Here is a 23,218-nt window from a genome sequence, read left to right as displayed (position 1 = left end):
CCACAAAAGCATACAGGTCTCCCAGCTGGACTCCAGTGGATGGAAGGAAGCTTATCTCTTGTTAGATCATGCGTCACAGGGGAGCAAATTCAGAAACTGAGAGTTTTCTCTCCCCTTAATCTCCCCTCATTCCCAACTCCTCAATTCCTCAACTTAATTTAAGCACGGGGCCATGGGCCCAGTCGTAGTGTGATAAACATCAATGACAGAGGTTGCTGTGAGTGGACTGAACCCAGACAAAGCAATGACCAAGAGCCCACAGGTTGTGACAGCAAGAGGAAAACCCAGAGATTATCTGGAACAGCCAGGGAAACTGAGGCTCAAAGAGCAGAGACCACGTGTCAGTGTCACACACAGGAAAGTAGGTGGCAGAGGCAGGACCAGAACCCAGATCCGTTCCTTGGCTCCCTCTTATCGCCGTCACACCTAGCGCTGCTCACGCACATGCCAACATTTTGCAAAAATTGTTTGTTTCTTTAGTGGGTGACGTTTTTCAGGGGTGAATAAGCTTAGGACCAGCAAGAGGGGGAAGAACATGGGGCCAAATTTCCTAGGGAGGCAGCAGCCCTATTGGAACTAAATTCTGGATTCTGGATTCCTTAGTCAGAGTTCCACTCTTTTTTTCCTATGTAGCAGATTCCAAGGCCAGCCCGTCCGGGTTTGAACCATGGCTCTCCTGCTCACTAGCTATGTAACACCGAGCAAGTTAACCTCTGTGCATCTCGGTTTTATAAATTGGAGATAATAATAATTACCCCCTCAGGTTGTTGTGAGGACTAATGAGTATGCGTAAAGCACTTAGGACAGTATCTAGAGCACTTAAGTGCTATGGATGCGACTGCACAATCAATACAATACAATACCAGTCTCCTCCTGCCTGTACAGCCATTTACCATGGCTGGGCCACACTCCTAGGATAGAATTCAGCATGTGAAACCACAGAGAGCCCTAGCGATACCAGTTTCTTCTCCACAACAGAGATTATCCGTCTACTATGGCTTTGTCCTCATAGCCCAGCCAGTCTGGGGGCTCCTGGAAACCCCTTATTATATCTATCCAGGAAATGGGCCTGTCAAAGAACACATAAGTCTCCGTTGAAGGATAATCTGAGAGTGGGGAAGATTTAATGAAGTACTAATTCCCAGATCACTGGCTTCCAAAGGAGAGTCTAGCTGGGATTAGGGCTACGGATGAAGGAGAGCGCCATTTTCCTCTGAATGCCCAGAAGGAAAGAACTACCAAGAGGTAGGCACACCCATGATCTGGGGCAGAACACAGGGTGCAGAAGGTAAATGCTCCCACCGTGCTTGGCAGGTAGAGAAATAGGGCAGTGAAGAAACTGGATGGGCCACTAGAGGTGACCCAGGAAGTCCAAGTCGGTGTTGGGAGAAGACTGAGGTCCCCAACTAGGATCATCCCAACGCAGGGAAGTGGGGCAGCTCTCCAGCCAGGTACTGCACTCACAGTGCTATCTAGGACAGAGTGCATTTTGATGGTCCAAAGCTAGAAGTCTGGTTTATTTCTTACCTGGGTCTCTTCCAGGCTCACGTAAGGACTCTGCCAAAATTAAGGAAAATATCATTCAGGCTGTGGATTCTGGGTGATCATCTAATGGAGCTAAATCTAGCTGTCACCACATATCCAAAAAGGATGCCACGAGCAGATGCTCAATGCCCCAGAAAAGGAGGTGTCAGGCCAGGGGCCGGGGTGGGAACTGAGGGTCTGTCTGCTGTGTCGTCGCCTTCATCCTCACATTCCGCTTAAGACACGGTCTTACACAGAGGTGCCGAGGTCTATGTGCCACGCATTTACAGATAGGAAGAACTCAGGGGGATTTAGAGAGCCAAAGAATTGGTTGGCAGTACCTGTAAAGGAAGGGCTGTAGACGTGGGATAGCAAAAGAGACATCCTTCCACATCTACTACGTGCAGGGCTTTGTGTGAGGCACTCTTCACCTTATTCTACTTGGAGATGAGAAGACAGACAGATGAGCTTCTAAAGACTGTCTGAACCATCCATCACGGTCTCCTGGACAAGGAGCCCGGCCTATGGGCCCAGCCTCTGCTAAGTAGAAGAGAAGGGCCATCTTTTGTCCACAAGAACCTGACATTCCAGTCAGCTATGCAGGCAAAACAATTAGTATCAATGACAGTACTCGATATGTGTTTGTCCTCATTGTATGATGATATCCTAAAGTGTTAAGTTAGATGAGGAAAACAAATCTTTTGGAAAACAGATTCATACAGTGTGATCTGTTTGTTGTGCTTTAGTGAAGGAGAAAGGGCAAGGCACATTTATTGAAGGCCTTCGATGTACCAGGCGTTTTCACCTCACAACACCACAAGGTAGACACTGTGTTATTATTTCTGTTTTGCAGGAAAGAAAATTCAGCCTCAGAGAAGTTTAGTAAATTGCACAAGCTTACTCAGTTAAGTGGAGAAAAGGCCTGCCTGATGCGAAAGGTCAGGCACTTTCTCCCCATGGCCGTGGAGGAATTCTCATGGAACCCATGGCCTGGTCAGAGAGTGGGGCACAGGGCTCTCCAGGTGGGAGCAAACAGGCCTGCAGATGCCACATAAGGAATGGGCTCCAACCCCAGCAAGAGAGACTGCATTTGGCCATGACCAGGAAGGTGGCGCAGCCCCAGCTGAGATTTCCAGGCAGAGGCACACTTTTTCTTTTTTTTTTTTTTTTTTTGGCAATTTAGATTTATTTTTTTTTAATGAAATTTATTGACAAATTGGTTTCCATACAACACCCAGTGCTCATCCCAAAAGGTGCTCTCCTCAATACCCATCACCCACCCTCTCCTCCCTCCCACCCCCCATCAACCCTCAGTTTGTTCTCAGTTTTTAACAGTCTCTTATGCTTTGGCTCTCTCCCATTCTAACCTCTTTTTTTTTTTTTTCCTTCCCCTCCCCCATGGGTTCCTGTTAAGTTTCTCAGGATCCACATAAGAGTGAAACCATATGGTATCTGTCTTTCTCTGTATGGCTTATTTCACTTAGCATCACACTCTCCAGTTCCATCCACGTTGCTACAAAAGGCCATGTTTCATTTTTTCTCATTGCCACGTAATATTCCATTGTGTATATAAACCACAATTTCTTTATCCATTCATCAGTTGATGGACATTTAGGCTCTTTCCATAATTTGGCTATTGTTGAGAGTGCTGCTATGAACATTGGGGTACAAGTGGCCCTATGCATCAGTGCTCCTGTATCCCTTGGATAAATTCCTAGCAGTGCTATTGCTGGGTCATAGGGTAGGTCTATTTTTAATTTTCTGAGGAACCTCCACACTGCTTTCCAGAGCGGCTGCACCAGTTTGCATTCCCACCAACAGTGCAAGAGGGTTCCCGTTTCTCCACATCCTCGCCAGCATCTATAGTCTCCTGATTTGTTCATTTTGGCCACTCTGACTGGCAGAAAACATGAATAGACACTTCTCTAAAGAGGCACACTTTTTCTACAAGTCTTTTAAAGGTGGCATCTTGAAAATCGCTCCTTCTTCTTCTTTTTTTTTTTCTGTTGCTTCTCCTTAGAGGCAAGAGGGCAAATGAGAAGACCTTTGAATGTCCTTCTACCTCATGAATCTTTGACTCCCCGAGTTTCCTTCCCAAGACACTGTGGTCCAGAGGTTTGAAGAGCCTCCTCCCTTAGAACCTACAACCATAACACATGCAAGTAAGTTCTGCCGGCATTTAAGAGAGTGACGAGTCCCACATGCTCCCTCGGAGGTCCTAAGTAGGTAACTGGAGCCATGGTTAGTGGGCTGAACTCACCCTTTCCTGCCGGTGGAGAGGCAGACACCACAGGCATAAGCCGTCCCCTTTAAGACTTTTGCTTTCCAGATAGTGGCTAAAATGGGCAAGAACACCCTGTTCCAAGAAGCAGAAAGCAAAAGAAACACAGACTTCCTTGCCCCTGGTGCTTTGGTCTATGAATCTACTCTCAATACATCTCAAGTTTTAATCCCAAAGAAAGGCTCAAATCACAGCCATACCTCTTCTCGGGCTTAAGGCAGATGGGAACTTTTGGGATCCCAAACTTAAGGACTCTTTTGTAGTGGGCTTGGGCCAGTGGCTTCCACGGACGTGAGAAGAAGAGAAGGAGCGGGGGAGGAGGAATCCAGTATCAGCCAAGCCTGATTCTCACCCCCTAAATTCAGGGCATGAAGACAACAGCTGGATATAGCCTCATTGGAGCCTTGGAGTACCCGGTCCAGGGATTTCATTTTATGACCCAAATGAGACCTTTCTCTGGGAGATCTTGGGATGGCATTTGCCCTCTAGATCCAAAAGGAAGTCCTTGAAAGCAAGAAGACTATGAATTTCACATTATTTTAGTTATTATGTCATTATAAGCAACATCTAGGGTTAACAATGCACACCTCTTTTTCCTGTAACAGATTCTGCATCCTTGGTCTACCCACCTCACAAAGACCAAAAAGAACTTACTTCTCCTTTGTTCTGAAAGGTGTTTTCAGTCAAGTCCAAGGTACAATACCAGGGGGTCTAGTGGCAAAAGTAATAAAAATACAAGGTCAGGAAACTTTTTGCCAGATATGCCATTAACTCAGGTGCCCTCAGACAAATCATGCCAAAAAAGAGGCATTTCCTTGCGTTTAAAATAGAGATACAATATCCCATGCCTGTCTTGATAATTTAGACAATAATGTTCAAAACCTAACTCAACAACAAAGTTTTCATCTCCTCCTAAATTAGTGCCCAGCTTCAACTATAGCTGCTAGGGTCAAATTATTACAGAAGGTTAGAGGCATATTTAGGAGATTAAGATTATTCCAATTCTTCAAAGTTTCATCTCACATTCAGCAGCTAAATACTCAAAGTAGAATGGATAAGGCTGGGGGCAAATCACCTTGTGGTTAAGAGTACTTGGGTTCAGATCTTGGCTGCACCTCTCAGCAGCTATGTGACCCTCTTTGGCATGTGGGGACCCGTTTGGAACCCAGGAGTTGGTAGGGAGATTATTGTAAACTGAAGACATTTGAGATTCATCAGACACAGGAAGAAGCCTTGTTGGAGCTTCCCTTATCTGACTAAAAGCAGCAGCTTCTGGGAAATGAGGCCACCATAAATCCCCTCTCTGGGGGGGGGAGTTGCATGGCCGTGAAGAAGACAGAAAGATCACCACACCTGCATAAACAAACATGATCACAAACTTTCTTATCTCCCATTTGTTCTAAAAATTCATTTGTCCTTCCTAAAGAAATCAATTTGTTCTTCCCATAGAAGCCTTTTCTCCCTCCCCCTTTTGCACTACCTAAGTTTAACCTTTAACCTTGAAAATTTTTTTTTCAATGTTTATTTATTTTTGAGAGAGAGAGAGACTGAGCGTGAGTGGGGGAGAGGGAGAGAGAAGGAGGGAGAGGGAGACACAGAATCCGAAGCAGGCTCCAGGCTCCGAGCTGTCAGCACAGAGCCCGATGCGGGGCTTGAACCCACAAACCGCGAGATCACGACGGGAGCCAAAGTCAGACACTCAACTGACTGAGCCACCCAGGCACCCCTTAACCTTTAACCTTTTAGTGAGCTAGCTACTTTTGTTAGCTTCCCTATGCATATGAATAAACCTCTTTTTCCCCTGTTATCTATCTTCTGTCAGTTTAATTCCAAGCCTCCAATAACTGAACATAAAGAGTAGAGGAAATTTTTTTCTCCCTGGCAGCCTCATCTGGCTCACTTTTGAAATGAAAATAACATGGGGCGCCTGAGTTGAGCATCCAACTCTTGATTTCAGCTCAGGTCATGATCCCACAGTCATGAGATTGAGCCCCATGCTGGGCTCCGCACCGAGTGTGGAACCTGCTTAGGATTCTCTCTCTCCCTCTCTTTCTGCCCCTCCCCAATTTGTTTTCTTTCTCTCTCTCTCTCTCCCTGTCTCTCTCAAAATGAATCAATAAAATTAAGTAAACATTTAAAATGAGAATAACATAGGGGACGACTGGGTGGCTCAGCCATCAGTTAAGCGTCCGACTCTTGATCTCGGCTCAGGTCTTATCTCAGGGTCATGAGTTAAAATCAGAATAACATAATAACTATGAAAGTTATAGATTGGTTATGAAGATTGAATGAGATATATGTTTGGCATGTAGTGACTGCTAAATAAATATCCTCTCTCATATATATAATACAGACATATATACCTACACATCCATGTAGATAGATAATAGACATAGATATATACATACATGGATACATACATACAGCATATAATGAATCATGCATCTGTTCTCAAGATTAAAATTAAATCATAGAGGGGAGACTACTTTGAAAGAAATGAAAGATAAAAGATTAACAATGGAAACATGGTGTTATCAATATTACAGCTATAACTATTTTGTCCATTTCCATTGGTTCCTTTGACCAAGGCCACCAGATGGGGCCACATAGGTGGGACACCGCACACATCCAAAGGTGCCATTCAAATACAACCTTCCCTTTGTACCTGAGAGCACATTTCAATTGCTTTTCCAGGTGATACTGCACTTCCCCCCACCATCCTCCTCCAGAGTTTGAGGAATAGCACCTACCCTGTAGAGTCATTTATCTGCTAATCATGAATTCAATGAAGGTATACTGAGGACACACTCTGTGCAGGGACAGGGCATACAGAAGTAACAGAGACGTAAGTTTCCCCCCATACTTTCCATGGCTGGGGAGAGAGCCCCGGGCACCGGCAAGTAGACTACAATGTAATGAGTGCACAAGTGGGCGTAGGTACAAAATGGTACAAGGGGGTTACAGCAGCTCCCCCTGATTCGCAGTTTAACTTTTCACAGTTTCAGTTACCCATGGTCAGCTGTGGGTCTGGAAGCATATGATCCTCCTTCAGACATATCATCAGAAGGCCAACAGTAGCCCAACACTATGTCACAAGGCCTGTGTCATTCACCTCATTTCCTCTCACCAGGCAGGCATTTTATCATCCCACATCATCACAAGGAGTGTGAACACAGTACAATAAGTTATTGAGAGGGAGGGAGAGAGATCACATTCACATAGTTTTTGTCACTGTCTATTGTTTTAACTATTCTATCTCGGTCTTAGTTAGCTACTTGCCTAATTTATACATTAAACTTTACCATAGGCGTGTATGTGTGGGAAAAAAAGATAGTACATATAGGATTTAGTACAGTCTGTGGTTTCAGCCATCCACCCCTGGGGGTCTTGGTACAAATCCCCACGGATAAGGGGGCACTACTGTATCAGCTTTTCCTTCAAAGTGGTGGTGGTGGTGGTGGGGTAGAGGGCAGAGTGGTTATCAACAATAGCACAAAGTCAGAGTCTACTTCCCTTCAAAAACAAAAGCTCCCACAAGCACCCTAACAAAAAAGACTTAACACGACTCTGTAACGGGGTCCAGATGGCCAGAGAAAGCCAGTGGGGAATCTTCTTTTACGGCAAAAAGGGACTGGCCATTCTGTTAAGTGTTCATCAAACCTCTTAGGCAGGAGGAAGGATCAAAACTGCCCCACCCCCCCAACACCAGACCCAAGCCAACCCTAGCTTTGGAGTATGTGGAGGGGAAGAGGAGAAGAGACAGGGATCTAGCACTTAAGCCCCACATCCAGTGAATTTCAGATGTTGATTCTTATCTAACATGAAGACTCAGTTCTCAGATGATGGACCAAAATCTATCAGCTCCAGACAGACTGCTTCTCTTTGCATTGACATGTCCTCTTTCAAAGAGGCTGAAACTCGGAGTCAGAAGACTAGAGATGGACTCTCAACCCTGTCCCTTACCTGTTGTGAGATCTTGGGCAAACCACTGAGCCTCAACGTCCTCATCTATAAAATGGTGATATAGTCTTCACAAGTTTATTCTTTGAGCACAATACAACTTCGTTATTATTACATGCTATGGAATGGAGGTAAGATCTCAAGAGAGAAGCAGTGGCCCAGAGGCCCAGCTGGGGCTTGCATGCCCTGAGCTGCCTGTCCACCAGTCCACAAGGAGCCTCTGTAACTTGTTGCAGAAAGGAGATCTTGCCCTGGAGCATTGTGCTACCAAGCTGGTGAGCTCAGCCCTTCCCTGGCTCCAGCATCTTAATTTGTAAAGAAGGAATTCTGAGGCTATCAGAAAGGAAGTCAGATTGTTTTCGGAAAACAATAGCCAAGTAACTACAAGTCATTAGCTTCCTCCCTGGGGCCTGAAATCCAGCTTGTCTGGGTAGCAGAAAGGTCTGGTGGCACTGTTTACTTAAAGACCTCTGGACAGGACCCATAAATTAATTCCTGTGCATGACTTTCTGGAATGAGAGGAGGTGAGTCATGGAAATGGGAGAACTTCTGAGAACGGAGAAGAGATTTCTATTTCTTCAGAGCACAGCTAAATCCCTGATGCTAGCCTGCCTCTCCTGGTGCCCAGTGGACATCTTCCTTTCAAGATGACTCTTAATAGGTTTCTTCCCAGAGCAGAAAACAAACAAAAACAAACTCTGTTCTTCGCCTTTTCCCTGAAAGCCTCTGGGAAGCTAGATGCTTCTCAGGCAGGGTGCTCTAGAAGTTTCTCTGGACAAGAATCCTCTCAGTGACAGGAGCAGACCCAAATTAGGATCCAGAATCATGACTTCTTAGATGCTTGTCTCCACCACACAACTATCAAGGACTCACAGATGACAGAACACCACCAGAGCTTGACAGGAACTTAAAGAGTGTGCCAGATGAGGATACTGAGGCCCCCAGTGGGGAGGCGGCTTGTCCCAGGTCAAAAGCAGAATCCAGATCTTTCAAAGAATTAAGGAAACCTGGGGACTTCCCTTAGGGCTGAACAGGCCAATTAACTGATAATAGATCCTCTGACCTCTGTTAGGCCTCTTAGCTGAAAGTCCCTGGAGCGTAACTTACTAAGAACTAGAGAAAAACATGATTGCTTGACCTCTTTAGGTCCTGGAACAACTTGTCTCCAAGAGCTTAGGATGGCTCTAGATCCGGAAGGTGTTTGAGAGGAGATGCAAAACTCACTCTTGAGCTCTTTTTAAACATCTCTGGCCAAATCATGAACTTGCTGATCTGGACTTTAGCCAAAGGAGCTTCTATTACATCCATGGACCCCTAGAAGGTTTTTGGTGAAGTTCATGGGGCCTAGAAGCCCTTGCATTCATACACAAAGCTTTAGGGAAGAGGGATCATTGTCTTGATCTGATTCACAGAGCACTCTCGACCCAGAAAAGCTTAGAGATTACCGCTCTAGACTACTGCTCTATCGCCAAGAAAGGTCATTTTTCACCAACCTCCAAAGTAATTGAAATTGCTGACAAATCTAACAGAGGCAAGCATGGCCTACTCCTTCCCTGGCCTAGAAGTCTCTTACCAAACAGGTTGAAATCTGTCCCACAGACATGAGGTGAGTTTCTCAGTTCAGACTTCACCTGTCAGATATGGAAAGGCCCTCTGAGATCAGGTTGTCCGTTCCTTTCTTTTATAACTTGCAAACTCACACAGCTACCCAAGGCCAGCACCCAACACAAGTCATCAAGTTGACACATAAAATTAACCACCACAGTAAGCAAAGGAGTGCTGAGGAAGATAAAAATCACTAGCATAACTAGGGAACCCTGGGCAACTCCAGCCAACTTGATCAATGAGAAGTAATACTCATTAAAAAATGAGTTAGTCATGCCAATCTCCAAGAACTCTTCGGTCTTGAAAACTGGGTGCCAGGCTACCAAATGGAGTGTAAACCAAAGAATTTGTCCATAACTTTGCAATTTTCACAAACTAATAGGGATTTTTGAAATACTTAGGGAATAAGGAGGAAAGGGTCAAGTAAGTCTCCAAACCGAAAATGGCTGTGTCCCAAAGCTCCAATGTAACCTGGTGATGTGGCATTGGGAGTATGTTTCCCCATAGAAATAACGTGGTAAAGGGTAGTTGGCTTCCCAGGCTAGTCCCTAAAAGTTTATTTAAGGCATAATGCTGCTTAACTACAGCGTGGAGAGTACTGGAGACTCTAACAACCTAGTTAAGATGGTCTCAGGATGGGAAATAATGATGCCAAATTCTGACTAGGGACTCCAGGAATACATCCCCTTGGAGTTTCCAATTGAAGAGTCTCTGCCCCACACCTACATTGAGGATGGCCTCTCCCTGCCTCCTTCTCTTCATAGCGAAGGGAAATAACATTTATTGATATCCCAAGTTTCTTAATGCAATGACTGACCTCTTCAGCAAAATCCCCTTCATAAATAAATCTCTGGGCCCAGCCACAAATAGAAAGCTTTATTTTTTCCAACACTTACGGTGTTTTCCAAGTATCGAAAGTAAAAATACATTATGGTGAAATTTTTGGTAGTGCAGAAAAAGTATAAACAGGACTTAAAATCACCTATCATCACTGTGACAATATTGATATCTATTTTTTGCCCACCACATTTTTATCATTATAAATTTTACAAAATCGGAATTGCATTATGAGCATTGTTTTCTAATTCACTTAATATGCCAGGGACATCTTCTGTGTCAATAGATATACATCTTCTTCACCTTTTTAATGATTATTAGGAGTATGGTGACGGGAAATGACACCCAGAGGCCATACAATCTGCTGGTGCCTTTTCTCTGCAAGAATGTTACCACAGCACTAGAATTTGTAAGGATTAGCATCTGCGTGCTGTGTGGTACCCCCTAGACTGATATATCTCCTATGCCCCTTGCTAAGTCCTTGGGTTACATAGTTTCCTACTCTTTGGATTTACCAAAGTTCATTTCACTCCCTAGTATTGGGCATTTCAATATCTGTTACTAAAATATTACTCGTTGAAGGTAAGTAGCACCCTTTTAAATTTCTAAGACAATGTAATTTGGTGCTGCTGACACATCCCCCTCTCTGCCCCAAGTGAGTTACTCTGAGTTACTCCATGTGATTCTGAGTCCTCATTTCAAAGCCTTGCAAGCAGATCGTGGGAAAAAACAGAATTCCTGAACAAAACAATTTAAAACAAAACAAAAAATACTAGGTTCCCCCATCCAACCAACCCCTTCCCCACCACACATAACACACAAAAGGAAGTGTGCTGGGTGAGTGGTGAATAAGTGGAGATAAGAGTGACCTTGACAGACCCTGAGAAAACCCTGCAAAAATCTTGAGAGAAGATTTCTATGGGTAAACATGGTAGAAGTTTAAATCCTGGACAACAAAACCAAAGTTTGTAAAAACCCTCTCCAACCTCCAGCCCTACCCCCACCCCCACCACCCATGGAGCCTACTGCCCCCAGAGCAACTATCTCCTGTGCTTCTTGCCTCCAGTCCTGCCCAGCTTTCAGTAAGCTTATAAGGGTCTGGAAATGAGTAGCAGCTATGCCCATGGAGGCGAGGACATGTGCAAGACACAAAGGCTGATGGGATAGTGAGAGCCTGGGGACAAAGGTGCTGATTGGGGACAGGAGATGTGAGCTCAGATCCTAACTGACATATAGAGCTGAGTGACCTTGAGAAGTCACTCTTGTTCTTTGGCCCTCAGCTTCCATGTTGGTAAAAAGAAGAGATTGGGCTAGATTACACTGACTCTTCCTTACAGTTCAGTGTCTGTGATTCTAAGCAATTGGTTTTCTCCATACCAAGCCAAAGCTTGGAAGAAACTGAAGTTTGTCTTGGGTGCCTAACTATATCTACTCTTGAAGCTGCTCTCTGGGGAGCACAAAATATGTCCCAGACACTTTTTATTCCAGATGGTGGCACTGTACTGAAAACTCAAGGGTACTCCAGATAAGGAGAATGGAACTGAGCAAACACTTGGAGGTGTGTTTCAATCCGGACAGTTTCATCTGTCAATAGCAGAAAGCCCAGGTGCATCCAATCACACTGACACTGTACTGTGGGAAAGTCAAGGATGACTTACTCTTACTTCTCCATCTATTTATTCGTTTTAAAAACCCACTGAGTTTGGTACTGTGTTGGGAAATAGATGTACAGGTGACTCAAACATGGCCTCTATATTAAAAAAAAAACAAAGCCTAGAGTGTCATAAGGTGTCAGGGGTGCCCAGACCCCTCTGAGAACCAAATGAGGGGTGTTACCAACCAGGCATTCCATGGGCATAGAGATCTAGTTGGAAGAAAAAGTCTGCCTGGTTTAGATCACCATGTGTAGGAGGATATCCTGATATCTGGATTGAGGGAATTGGACAATACATGCTGGAAGTTGGTGGCAAAGACTATCAAAAGGATCAAGATGGAGCTCTGATCTGGGAGGAACATTGAGTGGAAATCAGGAAGCTTGCCTGTCAGCATATATTCACCCTACACACAAGGGGAGAGAGAGAGAAAGTCACATTCCAGGTATGGCTTATGGACTGTGGATGTTCAAGTGACCTCTTTGTGATGGTCGAAGTTCAGGTAGCCATGAATAGCAGGGAACCATGACAGGTGACTTCAAACAGGTAACGGTAACAACAGCAACACCACTAACACTTACAGTGCCAGACCGTGATCTGAGTCTTTAATACATGGCGGCACATTTCATCCTCATAAAAACTCTGTGGGGTGAGTGCTAGTGCCCCCATTCTACATAGAAGGAAGGCAAGAACAGAGACCGTGTCCAAGGTGACCTTGTCTAAGGTTGGTGGTACAGCTCGGATTTGAATCCAGGCAGTCTGGTTTCAGTGTCCGTTGTGCACGCAAACACAAAATCAATCACATGACGATGTGATAAGTGCCACAGCAGAGCTGAGGTCAGAATGCTGTAGGAACCGAGAATGGGGCAAGTCATGACTGTGCCAGGGGGCTCCACAGAAGAAATGACATTGTGGCACATCTTGAAGAGGGAGTAGAAGTTCTCCAGAAAGAGAAATGGGGTGAAGTACATCTCAGGCAGCATGAGACAGCATGAGCAAAGGCATGAGGTGAGAAAGTGAGATGGCACTTTCAAAGACCAGTAAATAATTCTACCTAGCTGAACCAAAATGTATGGGGAAGCTTGGCTTGCAAAGAAGCCAGAGTTTGGGGCCAGATTTTTAAGGGCTTTGCAAACCACATTAGTTTGTCCTGAGGAGAGCCAAGGAAAGGGATGAATCAGGACTGTCCTCCAATCTTCAAGGGTTCACAGGGTGATTTCTCGGTTGCCCTATCCTGGATCACTCCCAATATAAAATCACTTCTGCTTTGGCCATCTGCTCCCTGCTTTTAGCTTCCCCACCCCCTGCAATTACAGGTGGAACTCAGGGCTGGGAACTTAAGTCCTACTGCCAGTCCAGGGCTGGAAGGACACATAGCTTCTCAAAGGCAGAGCTGGGCAGGACACCCCAGTAGCTTTCCACCACGGAATCCTGGGCTCCTCTCTCACCATGCAATCCCCAAATCCAAGAAAATCCACAATGGATGCCACCAAATAACTTATTTTCCTTAGACTCTCTAGAAGGAGCCCTAACATTAAGCCCCTTAGTCAGAAGGCTCCCTTGGACTTTATAAGTGATGGGATGAATAGACATTGGAACTTGACTCCCCCAACAACTTCCAGTTCACCAGTGGATTCTCATTCTCTCCAGGGTACCCCTGCAGCCTTACCAAACATCATGTGTCTTTCAAGTCACTGTGTCTCTATTTCCAAAGTTTCCCCTTCCTCGAAGTAGACTAGGATAGACCTACTTATAGGTCCCAGGCCACCTGCTCCTTGGTGCCTCTGCTGACCATTGAGAAAGAGGCTACTAGAGGTCCTGTAGACTCCGGGGCAGAGTGACACACTCATGGGAACATCCAACAGTGGCCCCAAAGCCTTCAGAACAAGGCATGTCACAAAGAACTCTAAGCGCAACTCCAATGCAAGCTCTGTCCCTTGTGGCTGTGTGAACGGCCAAGGCCATTAACCTCTTTGGACCTGAACATCCTCCTTGTAAACAGGTATTCCTTTTGTGAAAAAAAGACTGTTCTTCCTATGACAAATCCATCCCAATGTTGTAGTGAATTGATGTGTTCCAAACTGCGAAGTGCCATGCAACCGATATGATTAATCAGATTCTTGCTCTCCACACTGTGGGGAAAGCTCTTCCTATGAGTAGAAACTCTTCAGGCTTGTCAGTGGCATGTCAACAACCAGGAACAGCTTAGCCCAGGGACTTGCCTATGACTCTAAGGCAGAGCAGGCAAAGTGCAGAAAGTATGTCTGGTCAGCTTCTGCATAAGCCTGGGTGGGGACCGGCAAGGGAGGCAGGAAGTTTTTCCCACTGCTATTATTTCCATATGCCTTCATGTGCCATTCTCCTCCTGACCCCAGTCTCAACCCTCAGGCCCAGGTAGTCGGGTGGTGCTCAAAGACTCTGGAGTCCAGAAGCTGTTGGCATAGACCCTCCCCAGTGTTGAGGGGAAGCAGGTAGATTTCAACCCAAAACCTTATAAGATGTTTACTTGTTTTACTTTTGATAAAATAATGAGGCAGACAAGTTGAAGACAGGTTTGGATCTTTCCAGTTTGATCAGTTTAGACCACAAAGAGCAGCTTGGCCTGACTGGGAAGAAGTCTGCAGGTAGGACAGAAGGAAGCCGGGCATACTGAGCCCAGAGGAAGGAGGGACACAAATGGAGCATCCTGGTATTTGAAAGATTGGCACTAAGAGGAAAATCTGGCTTATTCTGGGCAGCTCAGAAGAGTGGAGCTGGGATCCATGGTAGGAATGAGGAGGAAGAGGAGGATGACTCACAGGAACTTACTCTTACTGGAAATCTAAATGCTTCACAAGTGTCATGACATTGAATCTTCACAAAGATAGCATGAAATGGTTACTATTATTGCCTTCTATTTTACAGGTGAGGAAACCAAGGCATAGAGGCTAAACAGCTTGCCCAAGCTTCACAGTGAGTAAATGACTGAGCCAGGCTCCGAATCCAAACATTGTAGTTCTAGAATCCTATATAAGCTTTCTGCCTAGTATGACAAAGTACTTTCAGAGTTCACCAATTTAAAAAAAGAGACAGAGAGAGCTGTTTTATGGAAATATTTAAGCCAATACTAAGGGGCCATTTTCATGGGATGCTGGCTCAGTAAAGATTTTTTGGCAGAAAGTATCAGAAACCAATGCTTACTACTTTGGGCTTGGGGAGGAGGGAGAAGGGTGCTTGGTGGGGGGGTAGGAAAATGGAAGGAGCAAGAGAAGAAAGATGGAGAGGAAGAGGAAAATGAGGAGGAGGAGGGGACATTTGTTGGAAGAATGTGGGGAGTGGAATGCAGAATAAAAAACACTTCTGAAGATCCAGAACTTGAAGACCAGAAGAAGGATGGCTAGGATCTAGGGAATAGGAACTGATTAACCATTTCTTCGGGGCACTACCCAAATGAATCAGCTCTAATGGATTTCTGTCTTTTTGCCATTCTGCTCAGGATTCAAATTCCAGGAAAGAACATTCCCTCGGCCTAGCCTTGGGAAAGATTAATGATATTTTAAAATCACTAATATTTATGGTGTGCTTATTTTCTACCAGGCAATGTTCTAAGCACCATATTTACACATGTTTTCTTCTCACAATAACCCTGTGAGGCAGGTACTATTGTAATTAAGAAACTGAGCCACAGAGAGTTTGAGTTATCAGTCCAAGTTAGCACAGATGGTCTAGTGGTAGAGATGGGATTTAAGCCGAGGCAATGTGGTGCCACCATGTTATGTGTCCTCTAATGTCAACAGGGAAAGAATAAGTCCCTCAAAGCAGAATTTTTGTGTTGATGAAAGAGGAGAATGTATGTGAAGAGATAAAACCCACAGATGTTCCCTCATGGCTGGGTCCTGTTAGAGGGAAAAGGTGACTTCCTGCCAGGAATTCCACATTCAAGTCTCCATGCTTACCCTCTGGCCATTGCCAGGGGAAGACAAAAGCAAGCAAGGAGCGAAAAGATAACAAAATATCAGATGTACAACAACTAAGCTGTTAGATATCTACAATGAAAGGACTGGATGAAATACAGATATAAAGAAATACAGATATATTAATACAGATTAATAATTTCTGAACAGGACCCAGCCAAATGACAAAATTCTGAAAGAATAAGAGCCACGCCTAGGGAGGGCAACATGGAAGACAACAAAGAAAAGATGCCAAATATGGAAGAACTTTGAGAAACTGAGATCAACTGGAGAAAAGCAGAGGCCAATTTCTCACAAGTAGTAAAAACGTGCTGTGAAGCTCTAAGTATTCCAGGAGGCCGGATTCCATGGTGGTTTGGGGGGGAAATTTAGAGTCAGGCTGCTGGGGTTAAATCCTGCCTCTGGCTCTGTTACTTGTGGGCCTTTGGCAAAGTTGCAGGATCCCTCTGAGCCTCGGTGTTCTGATCTGTAAAAGTTTAATAATGCCTATGTCAGAGAAGGTTGCGAGGATAAAACGTGTGAGGATGTGTTAAGCACCATACCTGGAGTAGAGCAAGTGCTTACTAAATATTAACTACTTAGCCACTATTTGTTAGCTCCTGCAAGCCCACCACAGTCTTGGGACCGGCACACTGGGGCCCCTGGAACCAGCCCCATTTGGGGAATCACAAGCACCAAGTCTATAACAGCAGAGATCTGGACCCAGCATGGGAGGCCAGGGAAGGCAGTGCTGGTGAACAGATGAAGGCATGCATGGAGGGGCCCTCACCAGGTAGATGCTCACGAGAGGGAGCACAGTCTGGTCTGAGAGTCGGGATAATGGAACACCAGAAGTGAGGCCCTGGAACAACATTCCACCTAAACTATAATTGTAGGAACTCTTTGTATAACTCTCAGAAAACCCCTTTGAGGTCTCCCAGGAGCCAGAGAACAGAGCCCTGGACTGGCAATCAAGAGCCAATCTGTTGATGCCCACTAGGTTCTGGGGCCATGTGTAAGCCATTTATGCTTTCAGGGTCTCAAGTTCCTTGTCTGAAAAAACAGGGGCAATGATATCCACCTCAAATCACTATAGTGAAGAGTAAATGAGGCAATGCATGTAAATCTCCTGGTGCATGGTAGGTACCAAGTAAATAATAACATCCCTCCCTCCCACCCACTGGTATAAAAACACCCACTGGTATAAAAACATTAAACAGGGAGTTCAGTGGAGCCAAAGAATAAGGAAAGTGGCTACTTTTTAAAAAAAATTTTTAATGTTTATTTTTTATTTTTGAGAGAGAGAGAGAGAATGAGCAGAGCAGGGGCAGAGAGAGAGGGAGACAGAATCCAAAGCGGGCTCTAGGCTCTGAGCTATCAGCACAGAGTCCAATGCAGAACTCGAACCCACGAACCGTGAGATCATGACCTGAGCCCAAGTCAGACGCCCAACCGATTGAGACATCCAGGTGCCACTAGTGGCTGCCTTTTGAACTTAATTTCCAGAACATCCTTGCATTCAAGTGAATCCATATCTTTTCCAGTCTCACAGTCCAGAATGACCTCTCCACTCCATCCCATCCTGCCTTGTCTAACAAAAATCTTTATCCTTCAAGGCCAAGTTCCACTATCACTACCACAAGGAATTGTTTCTAGAAATTCCCTCAGCATGTGACTTATTCTCCAATTTTGCTCTTATTTCCCTCTGCCTTATGCTATAATCAATTCTTGAAGACAGAGAAAATGTCTTACCCATTTTGGTGTTATTCACAGTCTAGGCTACACACACATTTTTTTTAGCACTTTACTTTCATGGGGTCTGGGGAGCATCCTGCCCCCTGAGTTCATGTCTCCGTCTGTAGCAACACCTAGCGTGTCCACTTTGGCCTCCTCAGTACTCCCCAAGAAGGGAGGAGGGGCTATTCTAGTTAGGAAATTTGAGAACAAGGGCCAGCTGTCCAAGGCCAACTTGACCATTCAGTACAGTGGCTAGGGTCCAAATACTTGTAGGGATCCACAAAAAAAAATGTTTTAATTTCTTTTAAATTCAGAAGAAAAAAAAAAACTTTTTCAGGTTAGGTCCAAGAAAAATGTTTTAAAATGTAATGCTAAAGTAATGTCATGCTACTATGTTCATCTTTATGCCAATGCATATGTAATTTTTAGTATCTTTTATGGAATCAGGGACCCCTGAAGGCAAAAGGGCCTATGACCCACAGAAGTCATGGTGCAGCTCTGTGGGCATGGGTGGCTCAGATCCTTCCCCTGTCTTCATTCCCTGCCTGCCATCATTTAGCCCCTCCTCCATGCTCACCATTTGATAAGGCCATAGCCATGTCCAGTAACTGGGAATAAAGGCCCACTGTTGTTATATACCCTAAGCTAAGCCTTTGCTCTTAGGCTCATCAGTACTAAAGGCAATATGTTGACATCCTTCTGCCTGGACTGGACTGTTCTCACCCATTTTTCCTAACTTGGACAGAGGAAGGGGATGTCATTTATTCGGACCCTTACGATCACTGTATTGATCCTTTAAATGACCTTTCCAGGTAAGTATGATGTTTATTCAACAGATGAAGACATAAAGAACAGAGAGTTTTCAGATTTGAGTCAAGGTCAAGCAGTTAACAAAAGGATTTGGAACCCAGACTTTTGGACTCCAAGTTAAAGCTCCTTTCTGCCACTACATTAATTAATTGAGTGTTGAATCAAAATGGCCAGAGGATATTTACCAGGCACCACAGAGCTTGGTTGAGATCTTCCCAAAATTGTTAACTTGGCAATTAGAAGCTCCAGCTGAAACCTTCGACATTTGCCCTCCCCTTAACAAACATTTTATAAAGTTCCAATTCCATTTTCCTGCCATGAAGACACTTCATCAGTTGGAATATATTTTGACACTCTCCTTTGCTATCTTTGTAGGAACATATTGTGGGGGGAGGAAGGTCTTTCATATACTAGAGTACTTGGAATAAAAATATAATGTTTGATTTTCATGGAGACAGAAATATGAATAATAATGTACCTTTTTGAAATTAAATTTCTATTCCAGGAGGCCAAAACTCAAGATAAGCCCTTTCTACTGTCTGGCCCACAAACTTGCCCACTGAGCCTTGGAAGGGAAAGAGGCTTTGGGGATGAAACTAACAAACAGCTGTTCTTGTACTCTTATTCCAAGAAGACTCTTTCTTGTTTCCTCCCAAACTAAAACCCAGTAGATCAGTGGTCAAATTTCGAATCCTCAAATATTTGCCAAAAGAAATGTTTTGGGAGAAAAATATCTCCCAATTTCTTTGCCAGATGAAATTCCAATGTTGTTAGGCAAGATGAAGTACATGATTTGCCAGAAAGGAGTCCCTAATTTCCACCTTGAATTTGTGTGCATTTCTGCCTCACCTTGTTCCTATCCACCAACCCCAAGTAATTGTTAAGCTTGACTCACCCAAGTGCCTGGAGCTCCCTAACAGCAAAGATTTATACAAGGTTTTGAGTAAGCTGGATTCTGTTTATAAGCTAGGCTTGTGTTCATAACATATTATGCTCATAATGATGAACATACAATGTTCATAATGATATTCATAAAATATTCTAGAATATGGTTTTGCAAATACAGGTGAACCACCTGGCCAGCCTAGGGTAGCTCTCTTTGGTGTGAGTACTATAAACTTTGCATTCTCTTCTCTCACTCATGTTTCACACATGTAATTAACTCTTCCTGTTAGACTGTGGGCCCCATGAAGGCCTTATTCACAGCTTTGAGCACGGTGTGTAGCTGTATAACAAAGGTTAAGAGCATGGGTTCAAGGGGAAGACAGACCTGGATTTGAATCTGACTGAGCTACTTAATTCATTGTATGACTTACAGAAAGTGACTTCCTATTACTCAGTTTTCTCATCTATAAAATGGGAGTGATAATGGATCCTGCCTCATAGAGCTATTGGGAAGATAAAATTAGCTCACACATGTAAAGCATTTCTTTAGTTTGGCCCCTGGTGCTTTATAAGTGCTTATTTAATAAGTATTCACTAGTAGTATTGTATTAAGCACTAAATGGGTATTCTGAGTAGAACTTTTAAAAATGAGACCAAGCTCAGGCAAGAGGAATGCATAGGTCTGGCCTCGTTAAGGGGGATTCTTCTCCAGCCCACGGGGGCATTGCCTGATAGGCTTCTGGGGGCAGGAGGGCGGGTGCCTCACCTGAGTCCACAGGGACCCATGAGCATATCATAAACGGTCCTGGAGGGAACCCCTCTTGAGATGCTCGCCTTCAGTCTTCCCCTGCCCCACTCCCAGCGCAGTAGGAACTGAGACCTTTTGTCCAGAGAGACTGTTCCAAGAAGAACCTGACCCAGAGCAAGGGAGACAAACCCCACCATGGAAGAAGTGTGCCCCAGTCTCTCACCTGCCCCAGATGGATGCTGTCTGTGAGGCTATCAGCTCAGGGCCTGCCCCAGCTTCCTCCACTCTTGTTCAGCACTCATGGCTCCCCTCCCGATAGTCCAGCTGTGGGAACCGCTGCCTTCACGGCCTCAGGGCCAGCGCGGGGCAGGAGTGCAGCTTGGAGGGGGCTGTCTTTCAAATAAGGACTGAGGGGCGTGTGTGTGTGTGTGTGTGTGAGACTAAGATGAGGGACCAATGTAAGGGTACCCCAGTAATAATATAGTAAAACCCCCAACACAAATGTGATCAAATGAATTGTTTTTTCAAACTAAAGAAAAGCTATAGTCTATGCAAAGAAATGTGTTAAGGCACTCAGTTGTCCTCAAAGGCTAAACTGTCCCAACTCCAAACATTTTCTAGGATTTCCTAGTTGTAATCGGTCCTAGGAAATGTCCAAGAAGCCCTAGAACGTAACTATAAACGAAAGTATCTAAAACATCGCAATTGCATTAAAGGTTTCTGACCTTCAGAGTTCGGGATATTCTTTCTTTGTTTAGTTACTGCATCAGATATTTTGTTAGTTTTTCCTTTTAATGATTTTCTCTTTATGCCAATATCTGAGTTAGTATCTTTTAGACACTCTTCACCATGAAAAGGGCTTTTTTCTTCTGATTATATAAATAATACATGCTCAATGTAAAAAAAAAAAAATTCACAATATGTAAACCATAAGGAAAAAAGTACAAAATCACCTGAAATGCACTACCCGGAAATAATAACTATTAATATTCAATGATTATATCAGTGTAATCTATATGTCAATATTTATATTTGTATAGATATATACAAATATGTGACTTTTCACAAAAGTTGTGGATTTTTTAAATTTATGAACACCTGTTTTTGCTTAAGTGCAGTGTTCTATATATTCCTGACATAAAGATCCAGGAAATAGGGTAGTATCTGATGCGTATCTCAGATTTATCTACCTATATATATATATATATAACTAACCTTATGTATCATACAGTGTCTATAAGTAGGTAGAAATTTCTATGGCTTGCTATATATACAACTGCTTAGAGATCAGCTTATATGACGTGTGTATTTTTATTTGGCATCCTAATATGAATTCCTACACCGTCAACCCATCAACCTGCATGTATCATAAAGAATAGGACACATCTGTGCTTCTAAAAGTTTAATGCATAATTTGTGATTTGTTACTTTACAGGTTAACCTGGCCTATGTCCCAAGGCACGTGGTGTACCATGGTTTATGGACCAAACCTGAGATCGGGAGATCTTCTGATCAGGCGCTAAACCCAGGAGACTGTTTGAAATTCCAAATCCTAAGAGTGATCGTAGCTCAAAGGGAAGCAGAACACAGCCAAAAAATGTCAACTCAGAAAGGCACCTCTGTTATCAGCTGCAGCAAATCGCTCGCTTTAGGGATGATGAGGCTGGGACCTTGTGAAGTGGACCCGCATACCTAGCGCGGCTGAAGCTATACTTCCTTTCCTGAAACATCATCCCACTTCTTTCCATCAGCTTTTGTTTCCTGTTACATGTGGCACCGCTGTTTTCCTCTTCTCCCAGAGTACACTTGCCCAGGAAGTACTTGCACCTTTTTGGTCCAGACATTTTCAGAGATTGAGTCAGAGGTGGAAACAGGGGAAGCAGGCTCCCTGAGAAATCAGATCCCATTACGTCTAGAAAGGGCAGAGGGAATAATAATAACATTAAAACAACATGTAACAGCTCTACAACAATTATCACAACAGCCAGTCCATGTAGCACTATGTTTCCAACACTGTCCTTCCTACTTTAAATATTAATTTATGCAAATGATGTGTGTATATCATCTGATCCAGACAACGACCCAGTGAAGGAGCCACTGTTATTATCCCCTCCTTACAGAGGAGGAAACCGAGGCACATAGAAGTTAGGAAACTTCCCAGGATTATAAAACTAGCGAGTGGCAGAGCCAGGATCGTGAGCCCAGAAGTCCAGCTCTGGAGTCCAGCCTCTTGCCCACTAGCCCCCCGTGGCCCCTCACAGAGGCAGGAGTACAGACATGCTACAGTGGTATTGATGACATGGCAGAAGCAGAATTCATCCAGCCCTTGCCTTTGTCACCCACGTGCCCGATGAGCGAGCAGGGCAATCCCGGCCCCTCTTCTCAGTTTACCCTGCCTGGATCTGTGGCTCCTGCCCAGAGCTTCCGTAACTATTTGTTGGCCCCCTTTCTCGGTTCATTGTTCCATGTTTGTTTTTTCTAACATTTCATGAGAAGATCTTAAACCTATGCAAAAGTAGTCCAAATAATAAAAATAAATCCCCATTACCCAGCTCCTACCCACAAGTGTTGTTCCCTGGCCTTTAAAAAATACATCATTTATTTCATTTTTTGCCCTTTTTTAAATTTTTACTTGTTTTGAGACAGAGAGACAGAATGTGAGTGGGGGATGGGCAGAGAGATCGGGAGGCACAGAATCCAAAGTGGGCTCCAGGCTCCGAGCTGTCAGCACAGAGCCTGGTGCGGGGCTCGAACTCACAAACCGTGAGACCATGACCTGAGCCGAAGTCAAGACACTCAACTGGCTGAGCCACCCAGGCGCCCCTCATTTTCTGCCCTTTAAAAATGTTTTCATAGGCTGTATAACATGCTTATATATTAACACTGCCAGGCATTTTATGATTTATGGGTAATTAAACGCACATACATTGGAGGACACGGTCATATGGCACTTAGAAAAGTGTGACTACCGGTGATTTATGGGCATAACTGACGTGTCAAAGCAAAAATGCAGTCGGAATATCTGGGTCCAGGCTCTGGCTCCACTGCTCACTAGTGCAATGACCTGCACAGGTCACCTCCCTTCTCTGAGCATCATCTTTCTCATCCATGAAATGGGGCTGGTAATTCTACCCACCTCTCAGGATTGTGTTCGGGGACGTGAAAGGCTTTACGACAGTAACAAGCCACATAGAGACGAGGAGCAAATCAGACTAATACAAGGTGGGTGTCTATGGCACCAACACTA

General features: G+C 44.3%; 1 long non-coding RNA gene across 1 annotated transcript in view; it reads left to right on the top strand.

The window, feature by feature from the left end:
- The window catches only part of LOC125173689 (uncharacterized), a 101,285-nt gene extending 78,639 nt beyond the window's left edge, over positions 1-22,646 (top strand). The window contains exons 3-4 of the long non-coding RNA XR_007155120.1: positions 14,764-14,811; positions 21,407-22,646. This is a non-coding gene — a long non-coding RNA (uncharacterized LOC125173689). The remainder of the gene's footprint in view (positions 1-14,763; positions 14,812-21,406) is intronic.
- Positions 22,647-23,218: the final 572 nt, after the last annotated feature.

The sequence above is a fragment of the Prionailurus viverrinus genome, chromosome C1 (assembly GCF_022837055.1).
Source record: "Prionailurus viverrinus isolate Anna chromosome C1, UM_Priviv_1.0, whole genome shotgun sequence".
Taxonomy (NCBI): domain Eukaryota; kingdom Metazoa; phylum Chordata; class Mammalia; order Carnivora; family Felidae; genus Prionailurus; species Prionailurus viverrinus.
The sequence above is the reverse complement of the archived record's forward strand: the minus strand, read 5'-3'. Positions and strand labels throughout refer to the sequence as shown.